This window comes from Scylla paramamosain, chromosome 18 (assembly GCF_035594125.1).
Source record: "Scylla paramamosain isolate STU-SP2022 chromosome 18, ASM3559412v1, whole genome shotgun sequence".
NCBI lineage: Eukaryota > Metazoa > Arthropoda > Malacostraca > Decapoda > Portunidae > Scylla > Scylla paramamosain.
The window spans coordinates 885,001-895,000 of NC_087168.1; the positions used below are offsets into that span (position 1 = coordinate 885,001).

General features: G+C 41.6%; 1 protein-coding gene across 1 annotated transcript in view; it reads right to left on the bottom strand.

The window, feature by feature from the left end:
• LOC135108978 (uncharacterized) overlaps positions 1-10,000 on the bottom strand; it is an 89,938-nt gene that overhangs the window by 66,483 nt on the left and 13,455 nt on the right. The gene's annotated exons all lie outside the window — the stretch shown is intronic.

Below are 10,000 nucleotides of genomic sequence, written 5' to 3' on the forward strand. Positions count from 1 at the left end.
AGAAAGGCCGATTAAGCGTTTAGAATGACAGTCTAATGATGCATGCGTGTATCACCTTTGAGTCTTCCCTGGAAACGTTATATTGGAGGGCATTCTTTAACTAAATCTACTAATCAAATCTATTAACTAAATTTTCATCACTAGTATTTTCGATCATTCATCCCCTTCTCTAGTAAACGCTGGAACTCCCTGCCTGCTTCTGTATTTCTTCCTTTCTATGACTTGAACTCCTTCAAGGGGGAGGTTTCAATACACTTATCCTCTGCTATTTGATTATTATATTTGGCATTGCTCTGAGAATTGGCATTTAAAAGGGGATTTTTTTTATTCAAATATTTGTTGTCCTTGGTCGCTGAGCCGCTTACGTAAAAAAAAAAAATAGTAGCAGTTACTTAGTGACTCACTGACTTTCTCGAAACGAAATGATGGAGGGCATTTCTTAAAACAAATCTACTAAATCTAAAAAAAAAAAAATCGTCTTCACATCCTATTAGCAGTAGTTCCTCACTGACTTGAATCAAGAGTGTGCTTCGAATTTATAATACCTGTTAACATCAATCGCTCACTCCTTGTAGTTACTTTCGTGGTTACTAGTCCGTGATACTGGGAACATGTAAACGGGGATCCAATCTATGACGCTGTAAAGGCGAGGTGTTTTTCTCTGCAATTCTGTAGTCACGTGTGCTTGAAGTATCACAAACAGGGATTCTTTAGGACCAACTGATCTACTGAATTAGCCTTTTCTCTTTTTCTTTTCTTTCTTTCTTTTTTGAGGGAGGTGAAGCCATTACGAGGGTTTTTTTTTCTTTATTTTCATTTATCCTTGTTCAGTCTCCCCTATATCATAAAAATGTTTGTTTTTCCTTTGTGTTCCTTTTGTGTTCCTCTTGTTATATACGAAGACTAAAGCTTTCATATAACAGCAGCCCACTCCTGCACTCAGCCATCACTGTCGTATTTCCTTCTCGCCTTATTACTTCATTCCTTCCCCTCCTTTTTCTTAACTATTTAATAACTTCAACAACATCCCTCTCTCTCCTACTTCTCTCCCTCTTTAATATTTAACTCACCCTCTTTCTCCTCTTCCTCCTCCTATGTAATCTCCTTCATCTTCCTTCGTTCGGCTATTCTTCTTCCCTGTTTGCTTTTCCCCCGTCTTTTCCCTACCATCCTCTGGGGAACCTTCGATTTCTCAATTTTTCAGCATAGGAATAATTATGTCATTTGTGAATTGCCGCATCTCCAGTATTGGCGTGGAATATATAACTGTCCAACACTTCCAAATCAAACAGCACGCGTAATTAGGTAATATATTATTATGATTATTATTATTATTTCTTTTTTATTGTGAAGTGTTCGAGGGCAGCATTCTCATAGGTATCGCCGTCACATCTAAACTTTTTTATACTTTTTTTTATGATATTTTTTTCTTTATTTATTAATACTATTTATCTATTTATTTTTAGTTGAATAGAAAAAAGTTGCGATTTTCTCTATGGTGACGAGCCTGGACAAAATATACCAGGTGTAATACGAGTTACTGCGGATGTTGCTTCAGGTGTAAGTACATGTTAATATAAGTCGAAAATGTTCAATGCACATATGCAAGTGTGGCCTGGCGACAGATACATCGGCGGGCCGGGCGGGTTTCCATGGCGGGATGTGTATGCCTGGATATCCGTTGGTGAGATTGTGAATGATTCAGTCATGATTTCTCCAGTGTTAGAGATTTACAGTATTCCATGCCGAGACGAGTGATAGCAACGTAAAGGTGATTTACCGCTGAACATTACACAGTGGCAGTATGGAGGTAATGAACGACAAAGATAATAGGCTGCGTGGCACCATGCATTGCCTGCCCGGGCAGGGAGTGGGAAGGAGCGAGGCTACCAACAAATCAGCTGATTGCTAGTCCGTCACACGCAGCTTCCCTCCGAGATTGTGACAAATAATACGTTCAGATTCTATTGTATAACTTAATGTAATGTGGAGTGTGTGGACAAGGTGTTTCTCCACCATGGTTATCCGCCCGGCCCAGCAGTTCGTTGTATCTCGCCAGGCCACACTAGAATTTCACACCACGGCTGTACAACGCCTTAAAATGCATGTGTGCATAGAACATTTTCGACTTGCGCTTTCACCTCTGGCATTACTCCCAGAAACTCGTGTTACATCCTGTACAAGGGAGGAATACATCAGAGGCACAACACATGCAGTATTAATGAAGGACACCTGACACGTACCAATTTTCAACAGTCACCTCAGTTGTATTTGAAAAGCCACGTGCGAGACACCCATTCACCTTTTGCAATTTACCCATAAACTCCACCCAGCAGAAATTGAGAGTTGTACTATCATCATATGGTGTGGGTTTTCTTGTCATCAGATACACAGTCCCGAGGATACAAGCTTAAGGACATCGTAAAAAGAAGACTAGACAAATTTATGGATGAGGATGACAGGTGGAATAAGTAGGTACGTTACATATAGGGACAGCCTCAGTCTCTTGCAGCTTCCCTTATTTTCTTGTTATGTAATGCCCAAATGCAAGATTTACCCGCCTGAACACAACTCCAGCTTGTAATGAAAAGCCTTCAAGAAAATGCATCACAAACCATGTGCGAATAGTGATCTCTCTCTCTCTCTCTCTCTCTCTCTCTCTCTCTCTCTCTCTCTCTCTCTCTCTCTCTCTCTCTCTCTCTCTCTCTCTCTCTCTCTCTCTCTCTCTCTCTCTCTCTCTCTCTCTCTCTCTCTCTCTCTCTCTCTCTCTCTCTCTCTCTCTCTCTCTCTCTCTCTCTCTCTCTCTCTCTCTCTCTCTCTCTGTTTGAAAGTTTCCATTATGCTTACAAGTGTCAGCTTTCATTATTTATCATCATTTGTGTAGCGGTAAACAAGACTGATACAAGCCAGCAAGTGAGGAAACATATGAGAGAGAGAGAGAGAGAGAGAGAGAGAGAGAGAGAGAGAGAGAGAGAGAGAGAGAGAGAGAGAGAGAGAGAGAGAGAGAGAGAGAGAGTGTGTGTATTTTAAAGCAGGGGTGGGAGGCAGTGATTGGCTCATTGCTTGGATTTGCGGCGCTGCGGGTCTGAATGCTGCACTGCGACTGACTCACCCACTCTCAGCTCGGGCACTCTCTTTGGTATAAAATGCAGACTTCATCCAAAATGTTTAGTGTACGGACCTTCTGTTAAATTTGGTTTTCAGCAAATTGTAGCGACGCTTCCCTCTAAGGCCAGCAATCCTTCAGGAGGAATGCAACAGTTGACTCCCTATATGGTACGCAAGCGCACCATTGACTTACTCTCGCGGCACGATGAGTTTCCTGCTCTAATAAAGCGCAGGCACAGCGCGGGCCCGTCTTACCACCAGGCCAACCTGAATGTGGCAGACACCAGAGAAAGAGGGCGGCAACTGCCATGGCAGTGCATGAATGTTGCCCCCTCCCCGTTAAGAGGCGAGACATTGCTTCACCGGCACGACACCAAGACCTAACTGTCGTGACTAAGAAGCGCAAGAGCAGTAATGACCGGGAGGGAGACGAAACCCGTAAGAAAAAGCGATCCGCAGCCGAAGAGGCAGCGATTGAACCTCTTGTGCAGACACCCGTCAGCCAGCACATGACTCCTGCTCTTCACGTGGCAGGCGGTTCGCCTCTTCCTTCAGGGACGCCCGCCACGTACCTGGCGCCATCACGCTCTAAGGTTGCATAACCATCTGGCCTTGACGATATCAAGAAAAGTAAGAAAACTAAGAGCCGACACAGCAACTAAAAGAAACTCACCGAAGAAGAGATGGCGTCAGTGCTGGTGCTGCACAAACACGGCGTGCCTCTCCTTAAGAGACGCGACGTGAAAGACATCGCCCGCTCGGGAACCCAGAGCCTGGCTGGGCACAGGCAGCTACGGCTCCTGCCACAAAGCCGCCGATCCCAAGACTTCTCAACCGTAGGTCATCAAGACGTTTCCGCCTGACGCACTCGGCGGTCTGGTTACCGAGGCCATAAACCTGCACGCACTGCAGCTTCCCAGAGTGCAGCGCGTCGTCGGCGTCTGCGTGCACACTCGACAACTCATCACTGGATTAGCCGGCATCACTGCTCCCCAATGCTTTGACCTCACCAAGCATTCCTTCGCCGACACTATCAGTGTCTTCCTGCAGGTCTCGCAAATACTGCAACAGATGCTCGACGAAGGCTTTGCCCATAACGATATCAAGGGAGACAATATATGCGTTCAGGTGGACAATAACGCCCCTAAGGCAACCATCATTGACCTCGACATTGCGCGGCGCCTCGGAACCACAAGGATTTACGCCTAGACAGACCCAGACACGCTCCTCTGGCTGGCTCCAGAGCTACTCTAGCACACTTATCCGTGCGGAGAGGTCTCTGATGTGTACAGTCTGGCAGTGTTCCTGAAGGAGGAGCTGCACCTTATGAGCAAGTGAGACAAGAGACTCTCGCTGACTCCCCTGGACAGCTGGATGGGGTGTGCCCAAAACCTCACTCCTTCAAAAGGCCCCGCGTCTCTGAGCTTACAGAACTGCTGCAGCAGCTACACCGAGGAGGCCACGAGTGAGGCCACGCGGAGTGAGGGAGCCACATTCAGGAGCAAGGCAGGCTGTAGAGGCAACACGGTTAGTTACATGTTGACTGCCGCCATGTCTCCTTCAAGATAAGACACGAAGCTGACGAACACAGGATTGAGTGAAGCAGTCTCCTGTGCTCTTTGCGTAAAAAAAAAAAAGGAAATAAATATATGAGTAAATAAACATATCAAAATAGCAAAATGAATAAGTAAAAAAACAAAGCGAATAAATAAATAATAATGAAAAATAAAAAGTATAAATAGATATCAGAAAAAATAATAACAAAGATAAAAGAAGGCAATACACAAAAATAATAAATAAAAAAAAGAAAAAAATAATAATAAATGAAAACTAATTCAAAAACTAATATAAATCAATAATAAACAAATAGAAAAACGAGTCATAAAAAAATAAAATAGTAAAAAAAATACTTGGATAAATAATATGTGAGTATGTATGTGTGTGTGTGTGTGTGTGTGTGTGTGTGTGTGTGTGTGTGTGTGTGTGTGTGTGTGTGTGTGTGTGTGTGTGTGTGTGAAAAAATACATATAAACTCTTCATTTCAGTCGCCTTACATATCCCTTCCAAATTCCATTCCATTTCATTTTATTCCATTGCATTCCATTCTATTCCCCTGCATTCCCTTCTATTCCCCTGCATTCCGTTCTATTCCACTGCATTCCGTTCTATTCCACTGCATTCCGTTGCATTCCAGGTGTCTTTGAGGGGAAGTCAAAACAAAGTTCGGAATTAACAAGATATTTTCTCAATGAATCATATAAACGTGATTTCACTTATATGTTTGATTGAGGCGCTACTCTTGTACGATATTTTTACCTGAACAATAAAAGAGCACATTATCTTCATTAATTTTATTTCTAAACCTAAGATGCAATGATTGAACAAAGTCATTACAAACGTTGAGTGAAAAAAAATAAAGAAAGAAAATAGTAAGTAAATGAACAGATTAAATCACACACACACACACACACACACACACACACACACACACACACACACACACAAAAGAATAAATAAATAAATAGATAAAATAAATAAAATAAACAAATAAATCCACATCCACACAGTCTGTCCCTTCCCTCCACACACTGAAACTCTACACATAAAAAGATCTACAGGCAAAAAAAAAAAAAAAATCTATACAAACGAATACAAATGAAGGAAAGAAAAAAAAAATACACGCACAGGTATAAAAGAACAAAACTACACACACACACACACACACACACACACACAAATTCTACACATAAAAACATCAACACAGAAAAAACACACAAACCTACAAAACATCACACACAGAAAAGACACACACACACACACACACACACACACACACACACACACACACACACACACACACACACACACACACACACACACACACACACACACACACACACACACACACCTTGTTTCTTGCCTCCTCTGGGCCGCCCTACGCACCTGGCCAATCAACAAAGTCAACAGGTACCACACACTCCCTCACAGAGAGCTTCATTAATGCTCCCCTTCCCTACCCTGGCCGGGACCGCGCGCCCTAAAAAGGAGGCTCATTTTTTTCCTTTCTTCCCCGGCTATTCAATTCTTTATCACAAACACCAAGATACAAGGCGGCTTAATGAAATCTGGATTAAAGGAGCACATTTCTCTTGAATTTAATTTCGTCAATACATGGAATAACAGGAGTGTTTATTGATGTTGGTGTGTACAGGGGCATTCAATCTTTATTCTTTTCCTTTTAACGAGTGACCAGTGAATTGTCCTTACATTCAGGCGGGTAGCATGAGGTATAGATAAGAAGATTAAATAAGGTACATGTAAGAAGGGTAAGACAATGGGATAAGGTACATATTAGGATATAGGATGAGGTACAGGAAAGGCGATTACATAAGATTCAGGAAAGTAAGGTAAGATGACGTGAAGTACAGGTAAGGTGAGGTTCTTCATTCCATATAAAAAAAATAAAATAAATAAATAAAAAAAACACGCAATTTTATCAGCAATCAGTCATCAGATTAATTAATTAGAGAACATCAAATTTGTAAAAAAAAGAAAAAATGTCTCGAAACTAACGGGATGAGGTTTGAATACCCGATTATAAAAGACGATAAAAGAAGACGGAGGTGGAGGAGGAGACGGGGGAGGAGGAGGAAGAATAAAAGGGAAGGAAGGATAAATACAAAGGAATACAAAGGGAAACAAACAGCAACAAACCCTCTCGTTCCCTCCTGGCTGTTTGATGACTTGAAGATTAAGCAAGAGAAGCCGAGTCCTGTTTCACTTTAGGTTAATTACTCATGTACCTCATTACATTTTCCCGTCTTGCACAACCTTACTGGAGAATCACAATGGATCACAAACGAAGAACAAAAAAAAAACTTTCTGGTTCCCACGAGGATGTTTGTGGTCTTCTGCAGTATCTATTGTAAAGTAAGAGATAAACAACGGCAAAGACGAAGGAATAAGAGGAGGAGGAAGAGGAGGAGGGGAAATACTGTCGATGTTACGCCAATACCAGGATTCAATAAAACAATAAGCAGGTTAATCTCAGCCACAAATATTGGCAGCAAGGGTTTGTGTGGTTGGGTCTTCTCCTGCACCTACGAGTGCTTGTTTCAGTGTTGTCTGGTCCATTGCTTATGATTTGCTTTAAATTGTTTAATTTTTATCTGAAAATAATGTGATTCTCTCGCTTAGTTAAGTTCATGATTTTGCCTTACAACTGTTAATACTGGTGGTGGTGCTGCTGCTGCTGTTGCTACCACTTACTACTACTACTACTACTACTACTACTACTACTACTACTAGTACTACTGTTACAACAACTGCTGTTACTACCACAACAACTACAACTGTCAGTACTACCACCACAACTACCACAATTACCACTACTACTACTACTACTACTACTACTACTACTACTACAACTACTACTACTACTACTATATGCCAACAACAACAACAATCATCATCATCAACAACAACACAAAAAAACACCACCAACACCAACAACAACAACAATAACAAAATTAAACAGTAGCAAATATGCAATTATCAGTGGCAAAGGAATGAAAATGAAATCCAAAAGAGTTCAACCGGCCATAAATAAGGTTACGTTACAGAATCGGTCAGTTAATCTGGTGACCCATACAGTGTTAAATTATATATAGTGTAAATACAAGAATCTCAGGGTTATTTAGTTTTTGTTTTTGTTTTAAGTATTAATGCTAATGTGTAATTCTCTCTCTCTCTCTCTCTCTCTCTCTCTCTCTCTCTCTCTCTCTCTCTCTCTCTCTCTCTCTCTCTCTCTCTCTCTAACAGATAAAAAGAAAATAGTAAAATGAGAGACAGAGATATATAAATAGATACATGGAGAGAGAGAGAGAGAGAGAGAGAGAGAGAGAGAGAGAGAGAGAGAGAGAGAGAGAGAGAGAGAGAGAGAGAGAGAGAGAGAGAGAGAGAGAGAGAGAGTGTGTGTGTGTGTCAGTTTGCTTTACCTCCGTCCCTCCCTCTCAAATCTCACCCTGCATGACACACACACACACACACACACACACACACACACACACACACACACACACACACACGTCATCCATCACCTCCCGGACGGTGATTTAGACTTGTGCATGAAGTTGAGTAATTATGTCTTGGGATGACAAAGACTCACACTTAATGAAGCAGAGAGAGAGAGAGAGAGAGAGAGAGAGAGAGAGAGAGAGAGAGAGAGAGAGAGAGAGAGAGAGAGAGAGAGAGAGAGAGAGAGAGAGAGAGAGAGAGAGAGAGAGAGGGCATGAGTCACCCGTTAAAACAAGACAAGCAGTGTGAGATAAGAGTTGGTTCAAAGGAGATAACGGGATAAAACTTCAGAGGGCAATATGACTCTTGATTCCTTTAGTCATAGAAGCGAAGTCTGTACTCGTTAAATTTACTCGAACTGGGTCACTTAGCATAGAAGACGTAAGAGATACAGTGATATAGGATTGTGGTAACGTTGAGAGATAAGGAAAGGCATATCCGTTGAGAGAGAGAGAGAGAGAGAGAGAGAGAGAGAGAGAGAGAGAGAGAGAGAGAGAGAGAGAGAGAGAGAGAGAGAGAGAGAGAGAGAGACAGGGATAAGAAACTAGACTAAAATTTTAAGAGTAAACACAAATTTGAAAGCATTTATGTGGCTAAGCATATAGAAAGAAACCACAAGGGAGTAAAAAGCATCTGGGTCCAGACTGGAGGCAGGAATGGTAAAGGGCAGAGTAATTAAGGTCAAGAACGAGGCGCTTTATGAGAATTTGAGGTCAAGGGTCAGTCTGGTGAAGGTTAGGATGAAAGTTTTGAAATGAGATGCATGAATTTTTTTTGGGGGGGAAAGAGAAGACCCCAAAAATTCTTAAAATGTTCTTGTCAGGGTGTAGAATATTGGTCATCATCATCATCATCATTATCATAACACGTCTAAGCACTTAAGAGCGAAAAAAACAAAAGGAAACTTCTAAAAGAATATTCATCACCACCAACACCACCACCACTATCGCCACCATCATCATCACCACCACCACCATCATCATCACTATCATTACGTACACGTCTAAGAACATACGAAGAAAAGAAAGGAAGCTTCAAGAATAAAACATTCACCTCACTACCATCACTATTCATCACTATCATTATCAACATTGTCATCATCATAACATATCTACGAACATAAGAGGATATGAAATGAAGGAAAGCTACAAGAAGCCATCAAATCTATACTTGGTAATCTCTATATAAAACCATTCCTGTCTATTTCCACCGATCATTCCCATCCATAAATTTAATTAGTCTCTCTTCGCTTATAATGTAACTAGTTTGGATTCTAGTTCCAGTTAATTTGTAGTTATAATACTTTTCAGTGTAATACAGTGACGTTAGATCATTCAGCCTCGTTAAAACTTGCTATTTTATATCAGCTATTTATATCATCATCAACTTTAATGATTTCGCTGCAAAAATAAAAATCTTTTCCATCCTTGTTCATTTATTTTTGTCTGTTGACGTCTACTCCAAGCCACTCGGGAAGCCATAACCGGGAAGGTGTATCAAGTATAGTATAAAATAAGATCTCCTTCTGCTGTCGTCTATTCCAAGCCACGCCAGCACCCAGAAGAGAGGAGATGCATCGTGTGGCGAAAAAAAAAAAAAAAAATCTCAGTCTGCTGGCATCTATTCCAAGCCACTCCAGCAGCCAGCAAGAGGAGGAGAGTCGAGTGTGGTATAAAAAGAGAGACAGATCTGAAGGTTAAGACAAGAACGTGATTTCCCTTCTTGGATGAGCGACACGCCAGGAGCAGAGATGTGAAGGCGTTGCGTTGGCGGGAGACACGGCAGGTCGCGGAGAGGCGGGGAAGAATATGGAAGT